Raw genomic sequence first — 18,157 nt, 5'->3', positions numbered from 1 at the left:
ACCCCTTATCCTATCAAATTTACAATACCATAATGAATAAATGGAATGATTTAGTTTGTTCATTTAGAGAGAGCAAACTGCTGCTTTTGTTAAGTTCTTATAAAATAAATTGTCCTGACTTCTAAATACAATTTCTCCTTCTGCCCTGCATAAGTTGGCTTCAAAGACTTCTCAGCATTGGAAATCCTCTCTCACATTAAAATAATGCACTTCTCAGCGACTTCGTTTTTCACGATTTTTCTGGTGACCATGCCCCAATACCCTCTCCCCTCCCCCCCACTTGATGGGTGATGCCCATGGCATCTCATTCTTCACCAGAAGCTGCTTGACTCATTGTAATCAATTTTTACAACTAATGTATCTCCAAATAGTTTCTCATCATAAAAGAGAGCCACTTATAATCATTCAACAGCAAAAAGACAAACTGCAGTGGAACACAAGTCAGAACACTGTAAACTTTCTAGAAAATTTTGCACAAAGGTTTTTAATTAATCTGTAACTCTTGTATTAAGTCTTGGTATAAAAGGGAGATTTGTGTCCACCACTGCTCTGAATGAAATGCATAAATGCGTTTACAAAGACTGAAATGAGGTCGCAGGAGAAATTTAAAAAATGTACCACGTTCGAGTCCAGTATGTATATTGATTAAATCTCCAAGCAAAACAGCAGGCGTTTGAACAAGCTCTTATGTTGTAAAAGACCTTTGCTTTCTGTTTTATGAAGCATCCAACTACATGACTTTTTCAGCCATGAGATTTTGGTTGCATATTTTTTGCATCGTACCATTGTACGTTAAATTTTGTACATGTCAAAGATATTGAACAGTGTGTGAATTTGGACAGATTGGGATAATTATGGACAAAGTCAATCACGATCGATAAGAGAAAGGCTGATGTATGGCTACGGTAACGGTGTATACGGTGTTTGATAGATTCGAGATTAAGCTGACTTAATAACTCACCATACTCAATTGATTTAGGAAATTTAAATAATGTTCTAAGTTTATAAAGATGTGTACGTTCAATTTTATCAGATAAGGTGCTTGACAGCCCAACAAAAAGAGGAGAACAATAATCAAAATGAGGAGGTATATAGGCCTTATATATTCTCATAGCAGTTTTACTATCGATAAAGTTGCTTATTCTTCCAAGAGCACCAGCTTTGGCATGTATTTTACTAAAGATATTCTTAATATGAGTAGTATATGATAATTTACTGTCAATTGTCACACTAAGGAATTTGAGTTCGTCCTTTGTTTATCTAAAAAATGTTATTTTGGAAAGAGTACCCACAGGCGGCTCAAACAAATCCATCTTTTTCATCCCCTCTACTCCTCATACAGTCTTCCTTTTTTTATAAGAGGAGGGCACTTGGGGTTTATTAGAAACTGCAAAACCCTTGAAAAAATCATCCAATACCGCAAAACTGCAAAAAAAGAAAGGAAAAAAAAACTCCATCAAAACCGAAAACCTATTTGTAGAACCAGTACTTTTCAGGCCTCATACTTTAATCGCATTGTTAAACTCTGGAACCTTACTTGCTCCGTCTTACCATCCACCAGCTTTGACAACCCAGGTTCGTACCAGAAATCTGTCCGCAATGTAATGCTGATATCACAACCCCACCAAATCAGCATGTGTAACCTATGTCGCATTTTTAATTTTATGCGGAATAAGACGCCAGTCAAAAAGTCCTCTGACAATCACCTGAGCAAGTATTTAACAATTAATGGCTAGACAATCAATAACGGGTCCATCCTTTCATTATCATTATCATTTATTTATTTGTTTTCGCAGGTTGATTAATTTGGCAGCTGTAATAGCTGATGTGGACCTGCTGTCCTAACCCACCCTTCCCACTCCAGGGGAGGACATCCATCACACAGTAATCTCGTGTGTGGGAAATTAAGAGGCTGTCCGCCTAAGAACGGATAAGGCAAATTTCGGACTTTCACCGATTTCCCTAATTTTTACTGTATAAGTCGAGACTTCTATCCCATGAACAAGTATTGCGTTTATTTTGAACCAGTCTGGTTTTTTCACTTTTGAGGTGATATTTTTCGAGGTGACCTCAAAGGCACCCAGTTTCCCCCCCGGACCTCCATAATTTAGCTACAAAAGTCGATCGCTGCTGTAGCCGTATTTTCAATTCTAACGAGCTTTCTATTTTATATGTCTCAGATCAACCTTTTGCCATTGCGTTAACGGTAAAATAATCACACTGTATATATTTCACTGAGTTACAAATTTTTCAAAATACTTACCTCGAGCACTGAAATTTGTGATGCGCGAGGTACATGTGGTTGAAAGCTATTTTCTCTTATGTGGGACCTAATCTCGAGTCAAATCTATTACAGCCTATAAGCACTTACACCTAATAAGTAAATTATGGAATAGAACTTTTGGGTACTCTTCATGGCGCGCGGCAGAGAGCTTTGCGAATTTAACAAACATTTGCCATTTTGATCGAAACCAAAGATAACGCGATCCGCACATGAATCCGATTTCTAAGCCCTAACGGCCTAAAACTGCTTGAAGATAAAGTACCAACTCCTTAATGAAGTATCAAATCGATAAAAATATTTTTTGTCCGTTTTACATGGCATGGAGGAAATGTTTCAGAATAATCTTTCTCCGTAGTCATATGCAAATTAGCTGCATGCGTTCCTTGTTTTTCGACACACGCGTCCAAAATAGTTTCCGTAGCAATATTTGACCATGCAAACAATAGTTTCTATAGAAGTGGAAACGTTACTGTTGTATCCCCTTTGGACTTGAGAAACTTACTTAATGTTCAAGAGCGCTAGCCTTTGTCTTCAGTTATCAACGACGTGCCAACGGAATTTGTCGTTGAAAAAGTTGTTCATTTCACTCGTGTTTATTATTGGGGCCAATTTGCCAGATTTGACCATTTCTTCCAGCTATTTGCTAAAGTTTTCCTTTTAAGTGGTTAGCAAGTTGTTCATCATCATTTGTAGAATGACATCACAGTTGGTTTGTTAGCCTAATGGTAAGAGCGCTGAACCGGCCGTGTTGCAAAAGTCAAGGGTTCGAATTACGTTCAAGCATGAATTTTCAGGTTTATTTTCGCAAATTAAAAGTTTCGTCTATAATTGCGATGAACTTCTTCTCGTTCCGCAGTTCCAATATACTGTATTCATATATTCATCATTTCAAAACGGTATTTGTTGAAGAGGTGAAATTTAAATGTTTACTTTTTCAACGTGACTGAGTCAGTGACGCCTGGTCACGCAACATCTAGTTTCAGAGGTTTGTCTTGTCGTCGAACCAAACGCGAATCCCGAAGATATGCAATATGATTGAGTCATCGAGAGTAGGAGAATCCTGCCGGGAGAAATTGAAAAATAATACAAATGATCGAAACTGGCATTTTAATAAACTCCTGCAAAATTCACATATCATTAATTTCTCGAAATTAAGAAAATCACAAACCTATACCTACGCGTAAATGCTATTAACATCTCCCACGGTCAGGGTAGTATTTTTTTACTTTCTTTTTTCTCTTTTAATTTTTGTGAGTTAAGAACATCGCCAAAAACTTAATAACGACAAATTTTGAGAGATTTTCGCGAATTTTCTCAGAAGTGAGTACGTTAATTCGCTGAGTACAACTTTTTATCAGGTTACTTTGATGCTGTGCCTATTGTTCTAAAACAAACTCGCTCCACAGGCACCATCATTTGTTTTCCTGGGCTATGAAGCTTCTAATATAGTTTAATTAAAGCATTGAAATTCCTGTATAAATGACATCAGTTGCTCAATAAGGTCTTTTTTCCTGTCTCTCGATTTAAATGGTACTTCAAAAAACGACAAGATTTCTTTGAGCATTGCTACATTAAAGAGACTAAGCTTATTCTCCTTTGCGCACTCACACAGATTAAAGGCATCGTAGGACAGAGGGTGCTGCGGCTTTAGTTCATTAAGGATGTGTTCCATCAGCCGTTGTCGTTGAGCTTCTTCTTCCTATAGGGACAGTTTCTTCGGATTTTGTTCGATTTCTGAGGGTGTTCGTTGCCTTTTTCTGTTTGCTGTAAGGCGAGAGAAAAACCCCTACACTTGGCTCTTGGTAAGCCACTCGTCTCGGTCAAACAAACTATTATTCTGCTCGTCTCTTGCCTTTCGCACATCATTTGAAACCTGCTGAGGGTCAGATTTTAGCCCTGATTGTTCGCCTTGATCAAAATTTGCTGTTAAATAATTCTTAACTTTGCAACTGAATCTAGTGGATCCTGCTCGTGGCTTGGGTAGGGCCCAGCCCTAGCTAGCCCATACTGACAGTGTTTACTGGAGGCATTGAGTCACGTACAACCTGGTGGGTACTAGTTTCCTACTGTGGTTCGTCAGTGATGCTGACTGATGTAGTAAACCTCTCTGCCCAATCTCTACGGAGTTTATCATATACTGTTTCTGACAGCCTTTCATCCTTCACACAATGTTCCCCTACGTTCAAATGTAAATCGAGCTCTGAAAACGTTTGGAAACTCTTCACGCATCCAGGCTCCGAACAGTCAAATATGTCCATCTTTGAATCGTCCAAATCATCGTCTTCATTTGAGCCCTCTGCTCCAGGAACTGTGTATTCATACACACGTGCATTGTGAAAAGGGAAGAGCTCCTCACTTGCAACGAGAGCGGTGTCCCTTTGGTCAATTGAAACTAGCTGGTCGTAAGAAATCTCCTTGCCACGCCCTATTCCGTACGACCTCCACGCACGTATACTTTTTTCCCCAAACTGGATGTTGTGTAGCTTGCTAAAAAAAATCTATCTTGTTCACTTCTAAGGTTCTCTTAGACTCGTCAACTTCACATACGTACGCAGATGTACCTTTCACTGGTCTCTCAGAGAGTGCCTTTCTCATGTCTCCCGCTGTTAGAATGTCGTGTCCTTCGTTGCAGAAACATTGGATGCATGTTTTCATTGGGCACAGGATACGATCACACAATCCTTGCCATACTGTGACTCTGAAAAGTCATACCGTAACACTTCAATACCTGCCCGCTGACCGATAAAAGAAGCTCTTAGGAAAACGAGCTCTGTTGCGTCTTGCCGGAAAAAAAACATCCCTTGCTACTAAAGAGAGGTTAAGGAAATATTACTGATAAGATCTTCGATGTCCACTTCTCTGTGGTTGATGATAACAGAATTAGTTGGCGATAAGCGTGCAAAACAAACACTGCTGTTTTACTTAATCAGCGCTTCGTGGGAGATGAAAATGGCCATAAACTCAAAAAATACCTTGCCTTTGAGGTGTAGAATAATATGCTCTTCAGTTAAAAGAGACAGCTCTTTGTGTTTAAGAACATTGTAGAAAAAAATTTTTATGGACACAATTTTAAATAATGCTAATTTGCATAATTTATTAACTATAAACACAGGTCTTTCTTCCTTAGAACACCAATGTTTTCAACTCAACGGCGAAAAAGTCGCATGATATGTATTTTTCAATATAAAAATCCGCTCTTCAGTTTTATTTTATGATTTGTAACAAGTTCTCAGATCCCAAATTTACCTGTTGGTCGGATCGCGTTATCTTTGATTTCGATCAAAATGGCAAATATTTGTGAAATTTGCAAAGCTCTCTGCGGCGCGCCATGAAGAGTGCCCAAAAGTTTTATTCCATAATTTACTTACTAGGTATAAGTGCTTATAGGCTGTAATAGATTTGAGTCTAGATCAGGTCCCACATAAGAGAAAATAGCTTTCAACCACATGTACCTCACGCATCACAAATTTCAGTGCTCGAGGTAAGTATTTTGAAAAATTTGCAACTCAGCGAAAAATATATACAGTGTAATCATTTGACCGTTAACGTAGTGGCAGAGGGTTGATCTTAGACATATAAAATAGAAAGCTTTTTAGAGTTGAAAATACGGCTTCAGCAGCGATCGACTTTTGTAGCTAAATTATGGAGATCGGGGGGGGGGGGGAAACTGGGTGCCTTTGAGGTCACCTTGAAAAATATCTCGTAAAAATGAAAAAACCAGACTGATTCAAAATAAACGCAATATTTGTTCATGGGATAGAAGTATCGACTTTCACAGTAAAAATCAGGGAAATCGGTGAAGGTCCGAAATTTGCCTTATCCGTTCTTAGGTGGACAGCCTCTTAACGTCTCCTGCCCCAACCCTGCAGGAGACGGGACCTCTATTTATTCGTCCCTATCCGAGAAGACTAGAATATCTAGTCTAAATATCTAAATAACCATTTCCTCATGTTATAGAAAGGTAGCAAATTCTTCTCAATTATTTTAAGACCTTGAGTGTTGGTCCGGCCTGGGCTCGAACCCTCGACCTCCCGCACTACAGTCCAGCGCTCTATCCATTGAGCTAACCGGGAGGCGGTTTACCTTTCCAATGCATGTAAACCTTCTGTTTTGGGCCCTGAGTAAACTTGGCCATTATTTCCACTCCATTTGGAATATAACGAAATACGACGCTCATCGCATGGCCCTTGTCATAAGACGTTATGAAGCGTAAGCTGATACAAGGAAAAAAAAGAAAGCAATCTTATTTCCGTACATGTTGAAGCCTCCGCGATGCAGGCAAGATCGCCATGTGGCATGTAAGCGTTTCCTCGAATCACGTTTTCCCGGCCGTCGATACTCGGTGTAGTGGGAAAGGCGTTATTCGATGAACGCTTAAGCAGTGCTTCATAGCCACCCACTATATATTTCTTCTGGGAATGCGCAAAATAAAACTCACCGAGAAAGGTCCAGATCCACCAAGGATGGGAAATGGAACAAAAGTAGCTGCTGCATGTCGGTTGCAGTGTGGTTTTTTGTGAAGGCGATTTCCTTCACTCTCCCTGCTGCTCTCAAGCGGTTGAATTCGCTTCTGTTGGGCATAGCCTTGGTTCTTTTGTTAAGATGGACAAAAGTTCTTGAAAAAGCCCTGGAAACGTGCCGTTTTGGACAGAGCGGAGCAACATCGCTATCGCTGGAGTCACTCATGTTCCGCGCGGCCTTTGTAGAGAAAAAGAGAAAGAGAGCTTTTCTTTGAAAACTGTTAAGTAATAAGGTGATACATTACCTCTTGTCTACTGTTTAAATCTGGTCCCCAGGAGAGCACATAGTTTCCGCCTTAATGACCTGTATTGTAGTCTGAGCTAACACATAGCTTAGTAGTAACCAATTTGAACGCAGCGTTGATAATAGACCACTACTTGGAATTTGCTAACTATTACGATCCCCTGAAATTGCGATGTTTTTTTCCTTGCAGATCAAATTAATTCATACCCAGTCTTTTTCGTCGGGAAATATGAGTCGTTCGAGTTTAGTCATTATCATCATCATCATCTTTATTTAAACACGGAGTCTCGTTCATACAAATGCTCTTCCAGAGAGCCGTGCGAAACTAATATAAGTACTAATATAAATAGCATTAACGTATAAATATAAATAACATTAACTAAGAATATTTAAAAAAATGGTTCCGAAGGTATAAATCGGAAAGAAATAACTTCAGGCTTGTCTGTCCCTTAACAGTATTTGATAAACTATTCCAGAGAACCGCCCCTCTATAGTGGAAACTGTTTTTTCCAGGTTCAGTAAACGGTCTTGGCAAAAACAAATTATGTATAGAATTCCTCAGGTTTAATGGGTGTATAGCGTTTGTACTAATAAAAATTTGAGTCAAATAATCGGGTAAAAGTTGATTTTTTAATTTATACTTTATTGTCGCTAACTGCTTTTCCCTTCGTGCCTCAAGATTGTCCCACACAAGTTCATCCAGAATATCAATTGATCGCCTGTCATATCCAGAGGAAGTAACCACCCTGGCAGCTCTGTTTTGTAGGGTCTGGAGTCTATTACGAATCTCCTCCCCACAACTCTCCCAAAATATATTACAGTAATCGAAATACGGTAGCACAATGGATTTGAACAACATATTTAATATAATTATAGTAAGGTATGATATGCCCTATACGTCGCAGAACTCCAATCCCTCCAGAGGCTTTCTTAGCAATTGTGTCTACATGATATCTCCAAGTTAAAGATTTATCTATTTCAACGCCAAGATATTTACACGTCTTATCCCTTGTAAGGGGTTTTTGATCGACATAAATACTAAACTGGTGCTCGAGGTGTTTTTTCTTAAATTGACACGCTACAATCATATATTTTGTCTTTATCACATTTAGGCTAAGTTTATTTGCTGCATGTTCGCCATGATTGTATTTCATGTAGATCATGATTCATTTGTTGTTCTAAGACGTACTCATCAGAATGTGCAGTAGTTAAGCTAGTATCATCTGCATACGTCCGCACTTTAGAATAGAGATTACACGATGGAAGATCATTTATATAAACCACTTCAGCAATGCGGTAGTAAGCAGAATGATAAAAAACCTCAAGGCAGAGGTTAGAGAAGATGAGTACTGCATCCTGTATCCTGAAGAGTATGCTCTGCCTGAAAAGGACGAAAGCGACTCCCACAGCAGCACAAGCGACGAGGAAGAACTTGAAGAAGATTAGCAGGAAGAATCAATGTTCAATTCTAACAGTAACTTTATTTCTTCAAGATAGTTTACAGGCCTTTGTGGATTGCAGGTAGCTTTGGCTATTCTGGTCGAGCAACTGCTATTTCAACTGTATTGTATTGTATTTAAGAACCTTTAATGAAGGGAAAAATGAGAAAAAAAGATTAAAAAATCCAACAATAAAGAGATGAAAATGAAGTAAATATAAAGATAGAAACCTTACTTTTGTTCATTCAGTTCCTTAGAATTGTAGTCTGCAGCCGCAAAAACGTTGTTAAAAGCAATAGGAACTTCTTTAATAGATTTTAAAACTTTCGCATTTATTTCTGTAGGGATGTACTTTTTAAGAATAGTAAAACTTATCCAAACCTTAAAACGTTACTAAAATTTTTTACGTTACCCCACTTTTTTGCCTAATTTTTTTAGATGGTCCACCCTTTAGGGCCGGTTTTTTTTGGGTGACCCCCCCTCCAATCCCACTAGTCCCCCCTACCTTGTAAAAAATGAACGTTCCCTTAAGTACGGTAATTTGACAACTCTGTCATAGCAAATGGCTCATCAACGACTTAAATGCCAGCTGGTATAGTCAAACGACTGTTGATACACTGAGTCTTTCTCGAAATTTGCGTCTGTATAAATTTAAGTTCATACTGTAAACAGTAACAACTAGAGTAATAAGCTCAGGTTTGTTTTAGCCTGAAACTGTAGCACCTCTGCTTTGAAGTCTTTTGATGAATTTCTTTCTCCAGGATGTCCTATCCTACGCATCTTCCTCTTTAGAACTACTGACTTCCCTCCATATTTGCTCAGCCTTCCCCTTGGCCGATTTCCTTCAACCTTTATTTTCCAGGGGTATCTTGAAGGGTATCTTTTATGGCATCATTAACAACACAGAAAGCCGTTGTATCGGCTTCTAGCGTGTAATTTCTATTGACAACTTGCGTTAAAGTGAACGGAAGAACGTCGAGTGAACCATGAATATAAACAACTTTGTCCTATCTTTATCAATATATATAAATATTTCTTGTTTTGTTTTTTGGTTTTCTTTTATATGAGACACTACTTTACAAAACGTTCGAAGAAGATGATGTTTTGAAGCTGACGCCAATGGGACTGGGAGTGTTAAAAATGCTTTAAATTTTGAAGTAAAACTTGACATACTGGATACCAGAATAGTCTCTTCTACCAAACTGGGGCACCCTGGGATTGAAGACAACTGGCAGTTAGTGTCTCCCAAACGCCCCCACCCCCCTAAAAAAATTACTTCCTCCTCTCCTTTCTTTAGAACTCTGAATTTCCATTCACACTCAAATGTAACCCCGCCAGCAAAGGTCTCTCTCGTCAACTTTCAGTGGCATTGCCCGCGATTAATTATCTTCAATTACAATTCAAGAATCCATTTATCATCATCATCACATAATCGTGAACTCACGCGAATACCACGTTGCTGTTTTTTATATATTCTGACTTTTATAATCTGTAGTAACCACTTGAAATAGTGCGAATAAAGAGTTTTCTTTCCTTCCTTTCCTTACCCAGCCTTATTGACAGGATAAGCACATACAACAAAACCGAAAAACAAAACAAGAAATGTTTATATATACTGATAAAGAAAGGACAAAGTGCTTTACATTCATGGTTCACTCGAAGTTCTTCTGCTAACGTTTACGCAAGTTGTACATAGAAATTACACGCTAAAGCCTTGGTCAACAACGAGGAAAAAGAAAGGATCTTTGAGGCGCCTAAAACACAAGAACCTCTTCATGTATTTCCGTTTTTAAACATGACATTCCCTATCATTTCATGCATTGGAAAATACTAATCTATGTAATTAAAGATAGCAACGAATGTCTGCAACTGGAAACGAGACGATATATGTTAGTACAAACCATTAACATAGTTGAATTGATATCAGGGTATTGGACGAATTTAGAGTTGTGACCTATTTCACCCATTTTGAGCAGAGGACGTTTCACAGCGTGCAAGAGAAAAGGAGTTTTACTCTTGATGCTGTTAACTTGCCAGTGCGTACACCATTAACCACTCGGGAGTTTTCGGGGAAATGTATGTCCCTAAGTCGCCGCCGGAAAACTTGATATCAAGGCCTCTAATGGGTGGGGTGAAAAACCGCTTTCCCAAGAAAACCTGCGACAGAACCTCGGTGATAGAGATAAATAGAAGGAAGTATGTAAATATACTGACTTAGTAATACTAGATTTCACATGGCAACGAAAGATCGAAGAATTTGAAGATAAATGCAACATTGAATGAAAGGGGTGGCCATAGCTATTTGAAAAAACTAAAAAGATTATCGGCAAGGTGGTCAAAGATAAACGATAAAAGGAAGGGGTACTTCAATGTACACAAATCGTTTGTTCCGAAACAAAATATAACCCGAAACTAGTTTTGGTTCGAACTTACTGGGGAAAAAAAGAGCTGCTAGTGTTTTCGCGGTGGTGGGTCTCCCATATTTGGTAGGGGATGCTAGTCGGAAATTGTCGAAAATATCTCTAAAACATGGTGGAGCCTTACGAAGGTGGGCATTTCAACACATGACTTCTAACCATAGCGGATACCGGAAAAAAAAGCCTGTACAGCCTCCGAAAGGATTCCGAACCCTAAATGATCCCCAACCTTGAAATGATCCCCAAATTGACCCGGAAATGATCCCCATTTTTCTTCTTGTCGACCCCGAAATGAATTAGAGAATGTTGATTAAACATGGGAATGTGGATTGCTCGAAAATGAGGGAAAGTAAAAGCATTTTTTCCTATGTAATAAATTGATTTATGGCGCCGATATTAACAACTAAAAGAGGATAAATTAAACTAAGATTAGGGAAAATTTTGCAAAAGATGCGCTGAAGCTAATTAATGTTTTTATGAAAGGCGGAATGAAACTGAAAGTTACTTATCGATCGTAAGAGTCATTCCTGATGTGGGGTCTTTGCTGTCACATGAAGAAAAGTGTCACAGTGCAGTGAACATGTGTCCATTGGAATGTCTGCACAAATACATACGATATGCTCTCGACCCCGACGCAAAAGGGAACATAAATTAAGTGTATTAAATAAACTAAGTTACATGCACATTATTGCATTGTAGTAAGAATGCATAATTTTTACAGTTGTTACAAATGTATTAGTTTCTCGTTAAATAAACCTAATTTGCATTGCATTGTATACCGAAGTGCTGAAAATCAATAAGCTATAAATTATTAACCTGGAAAATTGAATTCGACCCCGATAACTGGAAACTCCGCTAACTCAAGCAGTTTTTCGTTACCCTTAAGACTTCGAGTTAACTGTGGTGTACTGTAGTTTCCCTTTGTTTGATACTTCGTAAGAATAAAAATAAATGAAAGGATTGCAGCATTACCACAAAGAACAAAAAAGCAATCAACAGTCCTATGTTTAATCAACATTCCCTAATTCCTTGGGGGTCATTTCGGGGTTGACAAAAAGAAAAATGGGGGTCGTTTCGGGGTTGGGATCATTTCAGGGTCGATTTGGGGATCATTTCAGGGTCGATTTGGGGATCATTTCAGGGTCGGGATCATTTTGGGGGCTGTACAGGCCAAATTCAAATTGTATTTTTAAAATTGTATTTAACCCTCCCCCCCCTCCTAATATATCTACCATACCCATGAATCACTAAAATTCACGAAACACCCCAAAACGGCGATTTGTGGAACAAGCGTGAGTCTCCTGCTTTTCTTGAAACGCCATCGTGATAGCAAAAAGTGGAAAAAGAGTAAATTTGTCCAGAGTGAGTACATAATATTTAGGCATAGGGTGGAGAAGCTAACTATGAGATTTGCAATGAAATACTGTAGAAAATGCAAAACCCGCGTCCGGAGAGTGATATAATTTCACCAGTTTACCAAAGAACTTACCTCTATGAACAATTTGATGGAATTGAAAAGAACTCTGAGCGCGTATCGGCAAGAAAAATAAAGATATTATTGTTAATATCATTATCAACCCGATCTCTAATAACGAAAGGCAACAGGGGATACCATATCAAAAGCTAAATAGCTGTTTGAGGGAAGATTATGCCGCAAACCTTTGGTCAACGTTAAAACCCAATTTTTGTCTCAGCGGATAAGAACAATAAAGCAACTCAAGCATAAGTGCTAACAGAACACGGTGGCTACAGCAACAACGTAGATAAAAGAGAAAATAAGCGCGAAATGGACCTCAGACTGACACCTGATTGGTTCGATGACAGGACATGCTGGGAAACGCTGATTTTCACTTGATGAAATTCACTCGCACGCAATGGAGAGCAAATTGGAAAAAAAATGAAACGACCTTAGGGTATTGTGATGTGCTCCCTAACCTAATGTAAACTGAACAGGACGAAATGATATCTCACGTTAAAGGCTGATATCGCGGCCTTTTCGTATTTTATAGAATAAACAAACGAAGTATTCAGTTCGAATTGGGTTATCTGCGCCATAATTGGAATGCGCTAAAGCAGGTGTTTCATTGAATACACCACCGAAAGGAGACGGTGATTTTGGAAAGACATTAATGACCAGTAGCTCCAGAAACGTTGCCCAGTGTAGGTTGTAAGAAACGTGGCCCAGTGTAACACCATTGAGGTAACTTGTTTGCGAGATAAGTTGTAAGAGTGAGAAATTGCCTGGTGTAACAGCGCCTTAATGCAGAAGCGCAATAAATTTCGGCGTAATTAATGAGCCATCAAGGGCGTTATTGAGGGTGAAGTGTTACCTTAAGTAGTCGGAGATAACTTTAGTGCACGCGAATAGAATGAAAAGAGATCAGGAAAAAAGATCGGTTACTATTGCTGGAAATCCCTTTATTTGTGGTGTTTTTACCCAAACACCACCATACGGCTTGTAAGGCTCCTCAGGATAAATTAAAGGTCCCACAAAAACAAACGATTTGTAGTCGATTCTGTAGTAATTTATAAGGGAGCAACGGTGAAGGTCCAACGTTTCAAAGTTTTACAATTTTGCAGAGAAATGTAGAAATTCTTTGAAACGTTGACTCTATTGTGTTAGGAATAGGCCAATCGTACACCCGGTGTGCCTAAACTGCCTTTGGTTCTTATCTTTTCTCCCGCCAAAGAAACATACATCAAATCGCCAAATTTTGTTTTTATTTTTATCATCGCCAGGAGTGTTATCTTTGATTAGCGTTAATCGGGCCTTAAGCAACAGTATCTAATCGTGGATAAAATGGTAATCGCCGATGTGCAACTGTAATCCCTTAAACGAAAAGTCGTAAACATAAAAGAAAAAATTAAAAAACTAAAAAACAGGAGTATCTGTTTGAAACTGCAATGGTAGAATGGCCAGAAAGTTCTCCATGACCGTGTCGAAACTGCTGCCTCTCCACTGTCGCCACATCTGCCCATCGAGGTATGATTGCAGATCGTCTCTACGAACACCTTTCCTTCTGTTGCTTTCCAGTTTAAGCTGAGCCCACGCAGATTCCGCCTCCTGGGTGTGCACACTTGTCCGTGGATCAGCGAAATTGTACGCATGAACAACAACATGATGTGCAGCCACGTTAGGTAGGGTAGCCAATCGATTGTAAGCTGCCCAGTCGTCGGTATGCACTTCAGTGCCCGGTAGAAGGCAATGCTGTATAATGGGTAAGAGAGTGGCCGCATCCCTTCTTGCAACCACTTGAAAATACCTTCTGGAAGGACTTTGATCAACGGATACTATCCCAAACACCCAAGCATCACGAGCAGCCCTTCTTCCTCTGTTGTACTGCAAATGAGATTATTTCGAAATGGTTAACAAACCACCCCTATAGATGTCCGTTTTGAAAATAAGATATGTGTGATGTTGATTATCAGGTTCATTTCAGGTTACCTTCGCCCTGTGAGTAAATTTGCTTTCGTCGCACTTAGCCACGCATCCGGGTCCTCCAAATGGAACAACTGGTCTGTTTAGCAGATCAACAGAACAAACATCTTGCAGGCGCCTGACTGTCTTCGATACTAAGCTGGCGTTTATGCCTGGTGCCCGGACAATTCTTTGCTGAGGGTCATCTTGTGTAAAATAAAAGATGGCCAAGAGGAGAGTAGCTATCGGCACTTTGGAAAACTCAGCAAAGAAGCTGTTCGTCTTTAGGCTTTTTTTTAGAACACCCCCCGCATCGCCTGTGAGATAAAAAGGCACATGAGTGCGAGTGAGATGTTGAATTACTTAGTTCACAAGGTATACGTAGGCGGTGCTAAGAATCGTTGCGCACAGCAAATGGTTCACCCCCACGGTGACCCGCGTGTAGCCATTTGTAGCATTGCCACTCCCGCTTGATTGTCGGCTATCGTCAATAACAACAAGCTGATAAGATGTAATTGCTAACGTAAAATAAAACGAGTCCTAACTAGGCAGAAACTCAGTAAGAAAGCGGATAATGAAGGAGATTTCGACCGCCTGTAATAAATTATGAGGAAACAAAAAAAAGATGGACATTCGCGAACTGGGTCTGTTGAATTACCTGAGAGGAATTGTATTGTTCAGCAAAAGGGGAGTAAATCAAATCGTATTTCTTTGATAATCAGTCCGCAGTAACTAATCCTGGTATGATTGACCTACCCCTGGAATGCATCAACGTGGTTGTCGTTTCTTCTAATTAACTCCATGCCTTGTTTGCAACGAGCGCAATGAAGTGGACCTGGAAGCAAACGGCGCCTTTGAAGTCACTGGATGAGAACAGATCGCGCTCCTTGTCCCAGTGCGATCAGCTCGTTTAAAAGCATGATGGCAACGGAATGGTTCTCATAGAAAAATTGTGTAATGAAAATATTTTTGGTAGAAACTGATAGCACAAGCAATCAACGAAGAAAGATCAACGCAACACCTAACACCGTTCAATGTGAGAAAATATTCATAAAATCATCGGTAATTAATTTCATGCATTTCCGAATTGTATTGTTGAGCGACTGTCAACGAGACGAAAGGATATTTTTATCTGGGTAATGAAAGAGCTTGGTTTCTTGCTGGCCACGTTTTTACTTAGGTTAACAGTTCCCACGAAACCGCAGGGAGAAGAATTGGATAATTGTAGAAATATAAATAATGACTCAGACAAGACCAGAGGCGGCGTTTAACTGCCGCTTTACAGTCCCGGTAGAACAGCAATTAGTCTGTTCGATTTGGTGAGTATGATAAGAAAGAAATGGCAGGTATTAGTTGGAATAGAGTAGCTGCAATGACAATCAATTGCAAGGGTGGATTCTCCTACTGTTTCAGTTACAACACTATGCTAAAGCCTGTCAGTTTAACTTGTGGCCACTCTGGATGCCGCGAATGTATAACAGAATTGGTAAAGAAAGCGAAACTGCCCAAATGCCCCATGTGTAGAAAAGGCTTTCAAGCAGCATCAATAGGTGTAAACATCGCACTCGACCACGTAACCAGTTCCTTGGCGGTGGAGTGCCTTAGTGCTGGCTGTGGTTGGAAGGGAGGTTATGGAAATGCTGCGGAGCATTTTTCAAACTGCGCGAAACTACCCATACCATGTCATAATATTGGATGCTAAATAAAGATACCACGCCAGGAAATGCCTTCCCATGCTCTATTATGCACGAAGAGGAAGGTTCCATGTCCTCAATGCAAAAAATATGTGAGTTGGGAAGTGTATGAAGAGCACCGTGCTGGTAGATGTGACAATGCCGTCATACCTTGTCCACTGAATTTCGGGAGAGTATTTCCAAGGTATGTTCATGGCTTAGTCGGACATTTCATTTTGGCCTTCACTTTATGCACGAGGCTATTATTTTGTTACCACAGATGTATGCGGGCAAGTAGAAAATCAAAATTCACGCCTCATGCCGGAATCGACTCTGTTAAGTGGCAGAAGAAAGGGATACATCGAAAAAAAGGGTTAGGATTCATTGGTGTGTGTTATGTTGTGCCCTCAAATCAAATAGTGATCCTTTTATCGTTAATAAACTTCAGCAACGGATAAAATTGACAGCTGAGGTGAGATTTTTTTACCTATTTTTCGCACCATTCGGTAGTTATGAAAGAAACAAATGCAAATACAAAACACCTAAAATGAATTTTTTCTCTTCATTTCAGAACTAAGATAACCCTTCATTTAAGCGATTGCCAGGAAAAAGCCACACAGTGCAAGGTCCTAGGTTGCAACAGAATCGTTAAGAAAAAGGATATGACCAACCATTTGATGGAAGCAGCGAAATCTCACCATGTCCTTCAATCAAGTGAGACAAGACGATTGCGAAGAATCATACACAACAAGGCAAAGAGATTGAATTGAGGTTTCTTGGGTTAATAATCGGCAACCAGAAAATAAAACAAAAATAATCGGAAGAGCTTCTATCTAGTGCTATTTCAAAATTATTTGATAACATGACTTCCGCAGTTTGTAACGCAACCATTAATTTTTAGAAGAGCCAAGCAGAAAACGTGATAGTTGAGGTGGAGAGGGTTGCCTCCTTTCGGTGGAAATTAACAAACTTCCCGAAAAGCGTATGGCAGCGAGGAGAGCAAACAAAAAAAGATCCCATTACAAGTGAAGCCTTTAGATGCGAAGGACACAAGTGGAGGGGAATCTTGACCTATCCTGGCTGTTTGTTTCTTCAGCTACTGTCAGCTTCCCATCCATTTTCTGCAGAAATTAGGTGAGAAAACTATAATATTGGCTATGAAACGGTTGTAATACTGAAAGAGAAACGAAGGGACAAGGCAATTTATTAGCGAAAACGCACAAAAGAAAATTGGATAAGGAGATTGTTTAGTGGAATGTAAAAATTTGAGTCGCCTCACTTGAAATTCGCATAAGTAATTATTCACATTGTTGTTTTTGTAAGATTGTAATCATGCCTGGAACAGAAAAAGAGAACGTGTTCACTTCAGAGACTATAACATTGGAGGAAGGAGAGATGTGGGGTAGAGATGTGGATATAAATAGTTTTGTCGACGAAAACGGACGGCTGGAAATAAAATTTGTCATTTATTATTTGAGTATTTAACGTTAAATGTTTTTGACATCACAACGTATAGATGTTGTGTACATAGCCAACCATTTCCAGTCAGTTTTAATTTTTGTATGATGTTTAATTTCGAAAAGCGGTCACCACAAGAATAATTTGAAGGAAAATTTGTAGTAAAGTCATAATGTTTTTTCAAAGTAGGCCACCTAAAGTGCTACTATGACAAGATTAGTATCGCTCGAATCTAAGCCATTCTGATGTATTATAAGTGCACTGGATTAGAAGAAAAATTTCGTTTACATTATCCAAATATACCTCTTTCCGTTCAAGAGATATTCAGATTGTCAATTTATGCATAATTAGGAAATCGTGACGTCATCTCAACGAAATTTAGTGGTTAAATACCAATAAAAGATATCTCAGCCAATTTGAACAAAACAATAATTTTTCGAAAAAACTAAGACAGATATCCGGAAGAAAAAGACATGTTTCTTAATCTTCCATTGAATACTCTCTGATACAAACAACATTAGAATATCTCAAATTTTGATCATAGAAGCACTTTAAATGTCCCCAAAGGGAGATGGAATTAGAGTTAGTTGTGGTGGAGTAGGTTAGCTGGGTGACAAGAAATATTCTTGAGCAGTTGCAGAATGCCTTGCAACATCAGATGACTAGCATGGGTGTGGCATTCATATTCAATGAACACCAGAGTA

At 39.2% G+C, this 18,157-nt stretch overlaps 1 long non-coding RNA gene and 3 pseudogenes across 2 annotated transcripts; 1 reads left to right on the top strand and 3 right to left on the bottom strand.

The window, feature by feature from the left end:
• Nucleotides 1–1,291: 1,291 nt before the first annotated feature.
• On the bottom strand, nucleotides 1,292–1,677 carry LOC148728165 (uncharacterized). Its single transcript, XR_015988997.1, has 2 exons — nucleotides 1,538–1,677; nucleotides 1,292–1,425 (listed from the first exon to the last, which is right to left on the bottom strand). It is a non-coding gene; the product is annotated as an uncharacterized LOC148728165 (long non-coding RNA).
• A 1,605-nt stretch (nucleotides 1,678–3,282) lies between these two features.
• On the bottom strand, nucleotides 3,283–5,054 carry LOC148728164 (uncharacterized; annotated as a pseudogene).
• An 8,554-nt stretch (nucleotides 5,055–13,608) lies between these two features.
• Nucleotides 13,609–15,125, bottom strand: LOC148728163 (uncharacterized; annotated as a pseudogene). Its single transcript, XR_016002395.1, has 3 exons — nucleotides 15,079–15,125; nucleotides 14,350–14,639; nucleotides 13,609–14,244 (listed from the first exon to the last, which is right to left on the bottom strand). The product of XR_016002395.1 is annotated as an uncharacterized LOC148728163 (transcript).
• A 436-nt stretch (nucleotides 15,126–15,561) lies between these two features.
• Nucleotides 15,562–17,912, top strand: LOC148728162 (TNF receptor-associated factor 5-like; annotated as a pseudogene).
• The last annotated feature ends 245 nt before the right edge of the window (nucleotides 17,913–18,157 follow it).

This window comes from Stylophora pistillata, chromosome 6 (assembly GCF_964205215.1).
Source record: "Stylophora pistillata chromosome 6, jaStyPist1.2, whole genome shotgun sequence".
NCBI classification, from domain to species: domain Eukaryota; kingdom Metazoa; phylum Cnidaria; class Anthozoa; order Scleractinia; family Pocilloporidae; genus Stylophora; species Stylophora pistillata.
Note: the sequence above shows the minus strand (reverse complement) of the source record. Positions and strands in the feature narration are given on the sequence as shown.